Source organism: Adiantum capillus-veneris, chromosome 8, assembly GCF_014529385.1.
Source record: "Adiantum capillus-veneris isolate H3 chromosome 8, ASM1452938v2, whole genome shotgun sequence".
In the NCBI taxonomy this organism is placed as follows: domain Eukaryota; kingdom Viridiplantae; phylum Streptophyta; class Polypodiopsida; order Polypodiales; family Pteridaceae; genus Adiantum; species Adiantum capillus-veneris.
In genome coordinates this window covers 148,200,757-148,215,984 of record NC_140938.1, presented here as the reverse complement: position 1 = coordinate 148,215,984, position 15,228 = coordinate 148,200,757, and the positions used below count along the sequence as shown (strand labels likewise).

Genomic DNA, 15,228 nt, shown 5'->3' with positions numbered 1-15,228 from the left:
AATTGACTCTGATTTGGGATCTCTGGGTGTTGTCCTTCGTTTTGAGGACAGTATGCATGAGCAATGGTGAGCTCAATGCGACAAACTCTACCTCATGTGGGCTGTCTGTGCCATGTGCTGAGCTCAACATTTCATACCCTTTTTGGAACTCGGCCTCTTGTGCTGCGTCTGTAGAGAGAGAGAGAGAGAGAGAGAGAGAGAGAGAGAGAGAGAGAGAGAGACGAGACAAGAGACACACCATGTAAGCTCCCAAAGATTGATTCATATTGAGGAAAAGATACAAATATATAGGTGAGACCAAGTTGAGTAGTGTGAGCCATATATAGCTCCAACACCCCCACTCAAACAAAGGTCTCTATCTTACCCTTGGGGAGTTCAAGGGAAAAACCCAAGCCCCTATACAATGTGAAAATATGAACCAGTGATGATGATGTGAAAGTGAATTGTGCATCTATGTACAAATATACAAGTGACTCAAAGATCACAATGTGTAGATGTGGAGTGTGCATAGTGCCTGGTACCTATAGGATTACAATGTCATATGCACAAAGCTATTATAATATCAAAGAAGCTAATCTAGAAAGAGTGAGGCCGAAGCAACTCCAAGCTCCGAACGCAAGAGGATGAAACATGACTTGCTGAGGCCTTTGGTTAGAATGTCTGCAATCAGCTGGTCACTTGGACAGTGTTCAACCATAATGGTTGCTTTGAGTACTTCATACCTGACATAATGATAATGGACAGCAATGTGCTTTGACTTATTATGTTGAGTATAGTCTTTTGCAAGACTAATAGCACTTTGGTTGTCACACTGCAAGGGTGTGCTAGAAAGAGGAGAGTGACCAATATCAACCAGCATTTGTCGAATACATATCAACTCAGGAACTGCAAGTGATTCCGCAACGTATTCTGACTCAGTCGTAGAAACTGCAACACAACGTTGTTTCTTGCTGGTCCAAGAAACAAGACAACCGTTTTATAAAGAAACAGTTTTCACTAGTAGATCGCATAGATAAATGTGAGCTTGCTCAGTATGCATCAGTGTAACCCAAAAGAGAAAGAGATTGTATAGAATCCGATGTGAGTTGTCGTCGATAGACCAAACCGAAAATTAGATATTCAAAGAGATCAAAACCTTTTGTAAGAATCAATAAGACAAATCAACATATATTGTATGAGCACATTTGGGGCGCCCAAAACTTTTGGTCGCAATGCTCTTGAGGACTTGAGATTTTGAAAAGATTTTGAGTGTTGAAAATTTCAAGATTAGATTCAAGCGACATGATTTCAATGAGTTAGAGACTCAAAAAAAAAAAATATAGTTTCTTGGTTTTGATCTATAGAGACATTTGCAGTTGTCAAAATGCATTAAAACAACCTCAGGTTTATGGAAGGACTTTTGAAAGGCCAATATGTTTTCCTTTGTCAGCATCCTTCCAATTACGAGATTTGACTTATCGCTCACTAAGTGGCTCCAAAATTAACCGTTGAAAAGCACTACATTGTTTTGGAACCTTAGTTTTTAACAAACGACATTTACAAATACTAAAAACATCTATTATCAGACAAGTTATGAGCATGTCGTGACAAAACAGCTTTAAATTATAATTTAAAACTTATGCTTACCCTCTCAAAAGAGCTTGTATTTTAATATTAAAAAAAAAATCCCCTTCAAAACTTACACTTACTCTTTCAAAGGTCCAAGGAGCTTGTTTTCTGACGTGAAAATAATCCCCTTTAATTTTTGTTTCATATTCAAGTTATGGTAGAAGGAAGGTGTAAAATTCTTGTGACTCGTTTGACAACAAAATTTGCCAATTACAGAAATAGTGAGTTGGGTCGCAACCTGGGACAGTAGTGCCATTGATAGTAAACTCCCTAGATTCTTGTAGCCCTGCAATCGTTCCACTAATCCATGCAAAAACGAAGGTATAGGCTATAATTCACGAAGAAAAGCAAGCAGCACACTTGACTGAAGCCTCTTGCCAATGGAACGTGAAGGTCGATTCACTTTTCAACGCGCTCCAAGTGTGAAAATTTCGTGTTAATTAACTAGCTACCATTTCGTGAAGGTTGATCAGCTTGCAGGTCCGGGGCAACAGATAATGACGTCGTCGTTGTCGCTGTTGGGGTGAGATAGTCTTCTCTACTTTGTGACTTTGAATTTGTGTACCCGGAGGATTCATTATCAGCTGCACTGCCGTCTGTTTTTCGTCGTCCTCTCGTTTGGTAGCTCAATATATATGCTGCTCATAGCTCTAATTTGAGTCCTAACTCCATCGCTAGCGGCGACGACGTTGACGTGTGCAGCGGAGCTTTTGCTACGAATGCCTAGCACTTTAATTTCTCACATTTTACTCAATTGCTGGCCTTGCATTGCTCATTATTAACGGTCATTCTCACGCTTATACATGAGTCCTTTAGAAACACTAACACCAAAGTAGAGAGCTGTGGTGCAACTTGATGTCAAGCATTCTCTTCTTTAATTTAAGATGTTAAGTGCTACTTCAGTCTAGACGCGTATATGAGCTAGATTAAAATGCCGATCTAATTTACGTTCGCAAATCAACAAGCACGCAGGCCATGAGATGGCTGAAGAATCATCAAGCTCTATCTGCAGGTTTGTACTGTAGGATACATTCTCCACATCCATTAATTATATTAGCTATCAAAATACATATATAATAGAGCAGAAGATGGGTTACAAATTGACTCTGATTTGGGATCTCTGGGTGTTGTCCTTCGTTTTGAGGACAGTATGCATGAGCAATGGTGAGCTCAATGCGACAAACTCTACCTCATGTGGGCTGTCTGTGCCATGTGCTGAGCTCAACATTTCATACCCTTTTTGGAACTCGGCCTCTTGTGCTGCGTCTGTAGAGAGAGAGAGAGAGAGAGAGAGAGAGAGAGAGAGAGACGAGACAAGAGACACACCATGTAAGCTCCCAAAGATTGATTCATATTGAGGAAAAGATACAAATATATAGGTGAGACCAAGTTGAGTAGTGTGAGCCATATATAGCTCCAACACCCCCACTCAAACAAAGGTCTCTATCTTACCCTTGGGGAGTTCAAGGGAAAAACCCAAGCCCCTATACAATGTGAAAATATGAACCAGTGATGATGATGTGAAAGTGAATTGTGCATCTATGTACAAATATACAAGTGACTCAAAGATCACAATGTGTAGATGTGGAGTGTGCATAGTGCCTGGTACCTATAGGATTACAATGTCATATGCACAAAGCTATTATAATATCAAAGAAGCTAATCTAGAAAGAGTGAGGCCGAAGCAACTCCAAGCTCCGAACGCAAGAGGATGAAACATGACTTGCTGAGGCCTTTGGTTAGAATGTCTGCAATCAGCTGGTCACTTGGACAGTGTTCAACCATAATGGTTGCTTTGAGTACTTCATACCTGACATAATGATAATGGACAGCAATGTGCTTTGACTTATTATGTTGAGTATAGTCTTTTGCAAGACTAATAGCACTTTGGTTGTCACACTGCAAGGGTGTGCTAGAAAGAGGAGAGTGACCAATATCAACCAGCATTTGTCGAATACATATCAACTCAGGAACTGCAAGTGATTCCGCAACGTATTCTGACTCAGTCGTAGAAACTGCAACACAACGTTGTTTCTTGCTGGTCCAAGAAACAAGACAACCGTTTTATAAAGAAACAGTTTTCACTAGTAGATCGCATAGATAAATGTGAGCTTGCTCAGTATGCATCAGTGTAACCCAAAAGAGAAAGAGATTGTATAGAATCCGATGTGAGTTGTCGTCGATAGACCAAACCGAAAATTAGATATTCAAAGAGATCAAAACCTTTTGTAAGAATCAATAAGACAAATCAACATATATTGTATGAGCACATTTGGGGCGCCCAAAACTTTTGGTCGCAATGCTCTTGAGGACTTGAGATTTTGAAAAGATTTTGAGTGTTGAAAATTTCAAGATTAGATTCAAGCGACATGATTTCAATGAGTTAGAGACTCAAAAAAAAAAAATATAGTTTCTTGGTTTTGATCTATAGAGACATTTGCAGTTGTCAAAATGCATTAAAACAACCTCAGGTTTATGGAAGGACTTTTGAAAGGCCAATATGTTTTCCTTTGTCAGCATCCTTCCAATTACGAGATTTGACTTATCGCTCACTAAGTGGCTCCAAAATTAACCGTTGAAAAGCACTACATTGTTTTGGAACCTTAGTTTTTAACAAACGACATTTACAAATACTAAAAACATCTATTATCAGACAAGTTATGAGCATGTCGTGACAAAACAGCTTTAAATTATAATTTAAAACTTATGCTTACCCTCTCAAAAGAGCTTGTATTTTAATATTAAAAAAAAATCCCCTTCAAAACTTACACTTACTCTTTCAAAGGTCCAAGGAGCTTGTTTTCTGACGTGAAAATAATCCCCTTTAATTTTTGTTTCATATTCAAGTTATGTTGAATATATGGTAGAAGGAAGGTGTAAAATTCTTGTGACTCGTTTGACAACAAAATTTGCCAATTCCAGAAATAGTGAGTTGGGTCGCAACCTGGGACACAGTAGTGCCATTGATAGTAAACTCCCGAGATTCTTGTAGCCCTGCAATCGTTCCACTAATCCATGCAAAAAGGAAGATACAGGCTATAATTCACGAAGAAAAGCAAGCAGCACACTTGACTGAAGCCTCTTGCCAATGGAACGTGAAGGTCGATTCACTTTTCAACGCGCGGCTCCAAGTGTGAAAATTTCGTGTTAATTAACTAGCTACCATTTCGTGAAGGTTGATCAGCTTGCAGGTCCGGGGCAACAGATAATGACGTCGTCGTTGTCGCTGTTGGGGTGAGATAGTCTTCTCTACTTTGTGACTTTGAATTTGTGTACCCGGAGGATTCATTATCAGCTGCACTGCCGTCTGTTTTTCGTCGTCCTCTCGTTTGGTAGCTCAATATATATGCTGCTCATAGCTCTAATTTGAGTCCTAACTCCATCGCTAGCGGCGACGACGTTGACGTGTGCAGCGGAGCTTTTGCTACGAATGCCTAGCACTTTAATTTCTCACATTTTACTCAATTGCTGGCCTTGCATTGCTCATTATTAACGGTCATTCTCACGCTTATACATGAGTCCTTTAGAAACACTAACACCAACGTAGAGAGCTGTGGTGCAACTTGATGTCAAGCATTCTCTTCTTTAATTTAAGATGTTAAGTGCTACTTCAGTCCAGACGCGTATATGAGCTAGATTAAAATGACGATCTAATTTACGTTCGCAAATCAACAAGCACGCAGGCCATGAGATGGCTGAAGAATCATCAAGCTCTATCTGCAGGTTTGTACTGTAGGATATATTCTCCACATCCATTAATTATATTAGCTATCAAAATACATATATAATAGAGCAGAAGATGGGTTACAAATTGACTCTGATTTGGGATCTCTGGGTGTTGTCCTTCGTTTTGAGGACAGTATGCATGAGCAATGGTGAGCTCAATGCGACAAACTCTACCTCATGTGGGCTGTCTGTGCCATGTGCTGAGCTCAACATTTCATACCCTTTTTGGAACTCGGCCTCTTGTGCTGCGTCCCCAGCCTTTGTTCTCTCCAATTACAGCTCATCCTCTGCGCATGCTCATTGGAATTCTTTATCTCTTACCCTACAATCAGCCAACCCTGGTAATCCCCCTCCAGTTGCCATCATAACAGACATCACTGCATCTGATCATGTGGGCGAGGCCGACATCAGTCTTACCTGGGACACTTCTCTGCTCACCATGGACTTTTGTGCCTCTCTCTTCACCTCCCACAATTTTTCTCGATTCAACATCCCTGCCTCTTTCGATCTTTACGGCTTTGCTGACAATGCATTTCAGTTCTCTGGCCAAAATGTTTACCTATTCTTCAATTGCACAGATCTGGCCGCCGTGTCTCAATATGAGAACTCTGGTGCATATAGCTATCCATCAATGGGGCAATGGGAGAGAGAAAGCCAGTATTGCAAGAGCCATAGAAAAAAATGTCTATGTGAGCTTGCTGCGATTTCTTGCGTTAGCCTGATTGCATCAGACAAGGAGCTAGCTCAGGCTGCGTCATACCATGGATACATTGGGCTGCTCCCATTTTACATTTGGTATATTTACAGAGACACCATCAAGTATAATATTGAAGAAAGGGTTAGTTCAACTTTCTTGAACAAATAGCAAGTGTACTAGATGTACAAAGGCTGGTCGAGTCTGTGTTTATGAGCACCAGGTTGTTTCTTTCAAGCGGATAATGAGCTACTACAGGTGTGGACTTGATGGAACAATAGATCCTGACACACAAACATGCCAATTAGGTGATGTTTTCTTTTGATGTTACTCCTAAATTCCCCATTAATTATGAACACATGCATCGATGATGGGTATTTGCCACGACGAAGCGTGTACTTTCTAACCTTTGAGCTCCTATGTTTCAGAACCCTCCTCTGTTTGTTATGGTGCATTGATGCGATGTGACCATGTCTTTCAATTTTTCTTGGGTGTGGCATTATCGGCGGTAGCTCTAATGCTGGCTTTTCTGGGCTTTTACTATTTTGGCAAGGTCAGAAAGAGTTTCCGCGATCTCCCCTCGAGAATGGCGCGTCTAGCAATATATGTGTTGAAGAAAGTGTTGAGACGCCTGCAAGAGTCCACTTACAGGCCCAATCTTTCAATCATTTTGATGGAATTGGAGGGTCTCACTGAGCGGCCCATCGAGTATTCCTACAGCTCCATTGAATCTGCACCAAAGTCATTCAGTTGTGTTGTTGGCGAAGGGGGCTCTGGTGTCGTCTATAAAGGGACATTTCCAAGCAACAAAGAAACAGCTCTGCTGAAATGGAGATTGTTGTGAAGGTGCTGGAGATAAGGTCAAAGCACATGAAGAAACATGATTTTTGAATGAGGTGGGTACTATAGGGCGAATTCATCATGTAAATGTTGTCAGGCTCCTTGGCTTCTGTGTTTAAGAGGATCATGAAATGCTTGTATATGAGTATGTGGCGAATGGCTCGCTCGATAAATGGCTCTTTCCACGCAAAAATGGTGGCGTTGATGAAGAGCGAATGTTTGACTGGAGTCAAATTAGGTATGCAATAGCGTTAGGTGTAGCACGGGGATTAAGCTACCTGCATGAGGAGTGCCGACATCGCACAATGCATTGCGATATCGAGCCACAAAACATACTCTTGGATGAGTCCATGAGTCCCAAGATTGCAGATTTTGGGCTGTCAAGGCTAATGAGTAGAGATGAGAGCCAAGTAGTGACGTTGGCGAGAGGAACTCCGGGGTATATGGCACCTGAATTTTGGAGGGGAGGAGAAAGCAGGCTAAGCACAAAGTTTGATTTGTACAGCTATGGGATGGTACTTCTAGAGCTGATCAGTGGACAACGGGTTTTGTAGCTTTGTGGTGCATCCAGGACCACCCTGAAAGCAGGCCAACCATGAGTGAGGTGGTGCAGTATCTGGAAGGCACAATTGCCATCTCCAAAACCCCACCTAAACCAAGCATCTCCACCACACCACCACATACTCCATTCACGGCCATCGCTAGCCATGACAGGCAAGAGTTTACGCCTGTCAACGTTGGTCGATGAGAGCCCATTTGCATCTTGATCTTGGTATCCTAGTGCATATTGAAATCGTTTTAGAGAGCTGAAAAGCATGTGGCTGTCCCTTTTGGAGGTAGATGATCACCCAACCATTTCAGGGCCTAATGGTTATCTAGATAGCAGGTGTATGTATGTGCATATATAAAATGATAGAGGCCGATTTTTAGTCTTAATCTAATTGGTTACAAAGAAGGGATTAGCCAGGCAATTCGTTGTATACTTCTTGAAATGATGCAGGTCCAGAAGGTGACGCTTGCCAACTCTTGATTCTAGACATGTTGATTTTGGGTGGAATTCCCAAAATACCCTTGTATCTATTTTGCCAACTCTTGATTCTAGACATGTTCGGCAATGGGGTCTTGCACATTGCTTGTTGCTTTAAAGGGAATTACACCCCAACTCCCTTCTCATAGACAAAATGGTAACATAAAAAAAGCAATAAGGAGTGTTTCTTACTCAGTGCTAAGGTATTGGCTAACTCACATGACATCTTCCTAATGTATCTATGATGAAAAATGCCATGTCAATAGATTTTGCTATAGGGTTGAGAATTCGCATCCAAAACACTTGTACTACGTGCTATGAGATAATGTGTTGAGCTAGACACTTCATATCCTAGACAAGATGAAGAGATGCATTAGTTACTTGTTTATTTTTAACATTAAGTATGTGACTACACAAACAATGTTGCTTGTTGCTCAACATAGTAAGAATGAAGTATCATCCTAAATGAATTTGCACAAAGGTATCAGAACTATCCCAATTGAATCATCAAGTGTTTTCAAAGTCCGACTGCATCAGGCTAAACCTTTTTAAGCCAAGACCGAATTCTCACCTGCATCCATACTAGTGGTGGATCTCACAAGTGGTGGATCTTTACCCCAAACCATCCATGGTAGTAAACATACTAGCTACACTCCATTCACACATTAAACTTCAAACAATAGAGATAGCTTCTTTCAATATATCTAGTTTGGATAGGTGGTGGACCTTCAAACCACGTTGGGCTAAAACCTCCATAACAGAATGGATAGTAGGTTGGAAAAGACGGACCTCTAGCCGAAACCATCCACGCTATCAGAGTAGAGATAGAACTATTGAATAGAGCGAGCTTGGACAGGTTGTGGACTTTCAAACCACATAGGGCTAAAACCTGCATAACACAATGGCTAGTAGGTTGGACAAGTGATGATCCTCTGCCCAAACCATCCATGGTAGTAAACAAGGTAGTTACATGTGCACTCCTTGCCGCACTGTCGAAGCAAGGGACTTGCCAATACACCGTGTGCGAGCCACAAATGGCTCCAAGCACACAACAAGCCTAAACTAGCAAGCTCAAGAGAGCAAAGGGTGTGTCACTCACCGCTCTACGCTCGCCTTCGTGGTGGATTCCTCGCCGCGATGAAGAAGAAGCTGCAATTGTGCCGTGCTCAACCGCTTCGCCGCCGCCGTGCCTTCGTAGTGCTCGATCGCACACACACTCTCCCTCTCTCTCTCTCTCTCTCTCTCTCTCTCTCTCTCTCTCTCACACACACACACACACACAAGGAGGTGAAGAAGAAGAAGATGGAGATGGAGATGGAGCAAGAGCACTCTTCTATTGCACAAATGAGAGAATGAGTGAATTTTAGGTTTAGTTGGCTTTTATATAAGCTCACCCCATTCACACTTGGGCGCCCATGCTTAGCCAACTAACCCTAGCATGTTCGTGTTAGAGTGCGCCTCTCATCGGCGATCACTCTTACACTTTTTCTATTGGTCCGACAAGCCCGGTACCTGACTCTAAATAATACAACGTTTATAGATCATAGGGTGTCCGTGTGCCGTGAGGGTTAACATGCCCCCCTTCCTGATGTAGATTCCGTCCTCGGAAGCTATCCAGTTGAAGCTCGTTCGTCGAGATAGGAGAGTAGTCGTCATGGATGTGCATAGCCTTCTTCAATCACTGCAAAATCAAACAACATTGCCACAGTAATTGCATTCTCATATACAATTAAAAATCACATGCAATTTTAGACAGACAAATTGATTGGTAACAGAATTTTAGACAATTTGTCAGCAATGAACATTAAATTGCAATGTAATCAAATGCATAAACAGATGTAAAGGTAGAAAATTAAACAAGTCTGGGGTCGCTAATTTGACGGTCGAAAGGCACTAGAGATCGAATATTAATACCATGGGTAAGCTTCTTAATTATCTGTGGTCTATTAAGTTGTTTAATCGCGAGAGCCAAGTATTCATGTTCGAGGGCTGACTATAGGCTATATCTAGAAGACCTTGTAGTTAAGCTACCATAAAAGGAATTTCTCATGAAATCATCGCCTGACTGATTACTTTTTCTTTGACCCCCCAAAGTCTTTTCACATTGATTCAATTTTGATGTGTGTGCTTATTTTGTATGCCTTGGATTTTTTGCTTTTCCAGGAAAAGCGCCCACACTGGGAACCTCTAGGGCTCTAGTACCATAGGCGATACATGTGAGTGAAGTACCAATTTAAGCAGGGATTTCTCTTCCAGCTTAAAATTTTACATTGTGGCACTTTGATTTTTTGTTTGTTCATTTTCAGCATTTTAATTTTGTAACTTTGGGGGGTCATATAACACTGATACACTCCCCAGGCTCATCACATTAGTAAACTCTCTTTATAATACTTAAGCTAAAGGTCACTAGGGTTAAGCCCACTAGAAAGCCCTAGTACATTTCACACAATGCTGCCTAAATCGGATTAAGAACCTAAGTAACCATTGATTATTAGGAAGGCATTCCCCATGGTATTAAGAGAAGATTTCTAATACCTAGCTTGGTCAAACTAGCTTAGTCGGACTGCTTGATTTTTAAACCTAGACAAGTGATTATGACAAAACATTACATTGAATTAAATGTTTGATACTAAGCAAATGCGCTGAATATTATGCTACCAATCACAATCAAAGCAGACAAACATGGATGCAAAAAGATAAGGGCAATGCTAATGGACATAAAACACCTGTTTGTGTTGATGGTCGCGCTTGATTTGAAGTGTGAACGAGAGAAAGATCCCATGAAGGTCCAAATCCTATCAATAGCAACACGCTCCTGTACACACTAGGAAACAAAAGGAATACCTCCAGGAGGCACATTAGTGGGAAAAGAGAACTTCGCTAATCTCTCAACTCTAAAACAGAAACACTCCTATCATACTAATCTTACCTACCCTCCATCACTCAAGTGATGAGGATCAAAGGTGTTTTATGGCATAGGTTTCTGTTTCACTGTACCAGATGTGACATGGGTAGGTCGGAGTCAATGTTTTGACTTTTAATGTGCATACTCGTTTGCTAATTGCTCTTGCTCTTTATTTTTTTGTTTTTTGTGAGTATAAAGCTTTATATGTACATTCCCTAAGATTGGTGATTGAGAGGTCAGGGAAAAATGTTGAGAGGGGAACAAATGAATGATGACTGTCAGCAAACACTCCCCCCTTCCTTGGGTAGATCATACCATTTGAAATGAGCTTGTCACCCTTTGAAACCAATTGTTCCAGTTGGTAATAGGTGAGGATTTTTGCCAGTAGTTTTCTATTACCCTAGGTGCCTCGTCAAGTTGCAAGGGTAGTAAGGTACTCTCCCAGGATCGAACTTGAAGTGGTTCATCAGGTGATTCTTGAACACTGGGAGGTGTGGATTCTTTTGTAGCTTCATGGAGGTCCACTACTATAGATGGAGGCTGTGTAGAAGCTTTTACCTCTATGGATGTATTACATGAGGAGCTAGAAGCTTCCTGGGACTCCCCCCTTCCTGAGCTAGGTGGAACAAATCGTTCTTTCTTTGGTACCCAAACTAGCTCGGGAGCGGGTGTGTAGCATTCTGTGTTTTTTTTCTTTCCACGATCATTGATTCGTTTTGGAGCTACGGGATTGGGCTCACTTGGGTCAAGTGATAGGTAAGAGCACAATCTACGTTTTGGCACCCAGATTTGATCATTTCCTTGATATTAGCCTTGGGCTTCCAATAGTCGTTTAGGGATCCATCGCAACATTTTCTTACTTTTCTTGGAGCGAGTGGTACGTTTCTTACAAGGCTTCTGTTTTTTAGCACTAGCTATGGTCACTAAGGAAGCTTTAGGGACCCACTTGTATGTTTTCTTCGTTACATTAGGATGAGTCTTGTTGGAAGCGATATGCATTGCTTGTAGCATATTTAAGGGTACATGCATTTCATCCCCCTCAGGTGTTACCTAGGTCGTCCCCCTATTTCCCCAAGTGTCTATGGTTGATGCTAGGTGGACCCAATCCACATTGTCCGACTCAGTCATCCCAGGTAGGATATCCATATAAGGAGAATCTTGGCCAATGTCTGTATCCTTCTTACAAGTGTAACAATATTGTAGTGGGGCCGAGTGAACTGTGGTGTCAGAGCGATGATCAATAATGGTTTTACTCCCTAAGGGGTGTACCTTACCACTCACCAAATCCACTCTAAGGACAGAGTCTTGGAATTGCAAATAGACATGATTTTTAGACCAATCATGAACCATTTGTGCTTCCCTCATGAATGGTCGTTCTAAAATCATTTCATATGACATAAGGTGTTTAGAGAAATCCATTACAATGAACGTATGTCGTACCTTGTGTCCTAGAACTTTGATCTTAAGATCCTTGAGCATCCCCATAGGTTTGGCTATGGTATCATTTTTCATCTTTACCACAATGTTAGTAACACTAAGGCGGGGTTTTCCCATGGATTCCCAACAATCTTTTGTAACGATGCTAACTCCCGCACCACCATCAAAGAATTCCCTTTATAGTTAATCCCTTGGTAGTGATGGGTAGGGTCGCATTAGACTCGTCGCCTTCAAAATACTGCCCTAATTCGTTAATTAATGGGTACCTCGATCACGGACTCGTGTCCATCTAAGTCAAGTGATTGCACATGATTTTCCTCATCAATCATAATCGAGTCAGGCCTATTTGGTTGCGCAAACTGCGGTAATCCCGTTCGTAGCTCTCCGTTAAGGAATGCTCGAAGTGCAAGGAATAACTCAGGATCTCCATACAGCTTTGCTATGATCGTGGTTCGGACCTCAGAAGACATGAAGTCCACTAGTTTGGCAACATTCATTGGCATTTTGTAGGGTGTAGGTCCTTGACTAGGAACTGGTGAGGATGGAATCTCATATTCCTCAATGGGATCAGGTATTCCTTTGTTAAACATCCTTTCCAACAAGAAGGGTGTATGCTCACTTTCTGATGTCCCGTCCTCACTCCCTTCTTGGATGATACTAGATATGGCTAACGGTCTATGGTTCATGTGGGGTGGATGAACTTGCGTGGGAAACACTGTGTCATGAATTTTGACATGCATGGGTTCTGGTTCTAGTTCCCCTTGAGTCTCCTCCACTAAACCTCTTAGATGTTTCACCTGCTAAATCTCGTCTACTGGGTTTGGGTACGTCCCAATCTTCTTTTTACGATTCTTCCCTTTTTGCCCCTGCGGTTTATCTTGGGGGTCTTGGATTGGATTTGGAAACACTTGTGGTGTTTTCAGAGGCTCTTTATGGTTTTCTCTTATTCGGTTTTCATTTGGTTCCATGTTACGGTTTTCTTTGTCGGTCTTTCCCTTTGTGGTATTGGTTCTAGTCTCCATTGTCTCGATTGAATCTGAATCATCCTCGAGGTCATTCATATACACGGGGTCATCTCCTGTTCCTATGTTTGTTTTGGAACTTGGCTTTGAATTTCCCGTATTCTGCGACCTCTTCCTTCGTGTCTTCTTTTTCTTTGCTTGGATAACTGACGCGGTATCTCTCTCTTCGAGGATATGGCCCGGCCATTGAAGCATGGACCGTGTAATCGCATAAGCGGGTGCGATGGGTGGTATTGGCGATGTCACACTAGCAATTTCGACCAAATTTAGGGCTTTGATTTTAAGCGCATTTGGGTTATAGGGGCATTGGGCAATCAAGTGATCTATGCCACAACGATTACATGTGAGTATTGGCATTGCAGAAGTGCTCCCTTGATTCATTTGCATCTGTGCAGCATTCTTTTGCAGCCTAATAGGGCACTCCGCTGCCCGATGTGGTCCACCACACTCGTAGCATTGAAGAGGTGGCCTCCTAGCCTGGGTGTTGATATTTTGACCTCTAGATGCGAGAGCAGCAGCTTGATAAACCGGCTTGACTTGCCCCCAACAATCTTCCATGTAGTATATAGGACACTCTTCCAATGTATCAAGTCCGTAGGCAATACTAGTGTCTATTTCCTCCTCACAGCCATCTGCATAAGCATTAGATGGCTCGCAACCCACTTGGTTCATAGGGGCGACTCTTGGATGCGGGGGCTGCGGTCCTAGCACAGGAGGTGGTAGCGGTGTAGCTTGTACAGCATTTTGAGATCTAGGGACCATGTGTTGCGGTAGTTGCTCAACAGGTGGAGCAGGCATCAATACAGGAGCTCGAGGTGCATCCGTCCAGGCTACAGGTGGTCTATTTGCCATCATACGTTTGATCATTAAACAATCCTTAGTTTGGTGACCATACCTACCACATGCGCTGCAAGTTCCATTAAATTTTACTCTAAACGTAGGGCACTCACTAGTGCTATGTGGACCAAGCAAATGGAACACCATTGTTGCTCCCTTCTTGGATACATGTGACTATTTTGAGGGGGTCGATTACCTTTGGCTCATTGGCAATGGGCTTTGCAGTCATGGGTTCATACTCAATGGCTTGTGAGCTAGTGGATCTCGTGTCAGTAGACACCCTCATGCCTGCTATCATCAAGTTGTCCTCTAATTGGATTCCATTGGCAGTGACATCTTCCCAGGTTGTGAGACCTCTAATCACTAGTCCATTATAGATTCCTTCATTCCTCAACCCTCGAATGAATCGATCAAGCAGTTGGTTATTGTTGAAGCGCTCATTTACAGGGCAGCGAGAGTTTAAGTGCTTTAGACGACTAATGAAGTCCCTTACTGACTCTCCTTCCTTACGTTCGACCTTCTGTAGCTGAGATGCTACACCCCAAAGCACACCTTCTCGTATGTACTCCTTTAGAAACAACCTTCGAAGGGTAGGGTAGATTGTTTTCTCGTCCACCCTTAGAGTTCTATACCAATCTACAGCCTTCCCACTTAATGTCAAGCTTAAGGCATTGCACTTATGTAGTTCGTTGCGTTCCCCTAAGGAATCACATACTTGTTCAAACACTTCAATGTGTTTTCTAGCATCTTCGTCCCCATTGAATTTTTGCGTGAGTTTGGCAATTTGTACTGCCTTACTTCTAGGCTCTCTATCAGATGCATGACGCATATTTTCCGTGATAGATCGACCTATGGTTTGAGCAAACACTGCCAAGTCACCTATGTGAGGAGGCAGGGCCGGTGGAGGTACTCTTGGAATCATATGTGGGAGAGGGACGGGTACCGGTCTTGGCATATGTGTGGATGATGCAGGATATGGAACATAACCGGGCATAGGTCCACTCGGATAAGGGCTAGGGAGCGGCACTCGAGGAGCATGAACAAGTGGTACAATTGGAGGTGTGGGGGCCATGTGTGCATAAGGGGCTAGAGGCACATACGGTCGAGGCCCCATATTAGGTACTACGACACT

General features: G+C 42.3%; 1 pseudogene; it reads left to right on the top strand.

Moving 5' to 3' along the window:
- The first annotated feature begins 5,407 nt into the window (after window positions 1-5,407).
- LOC147453150 (uncharacterized) lies at window positions 5,408-7,661 on the top strand (annotated as a pseudogene).
- Window positions 7,662-15,228: the final 7,567 nt, after the last annotated feature.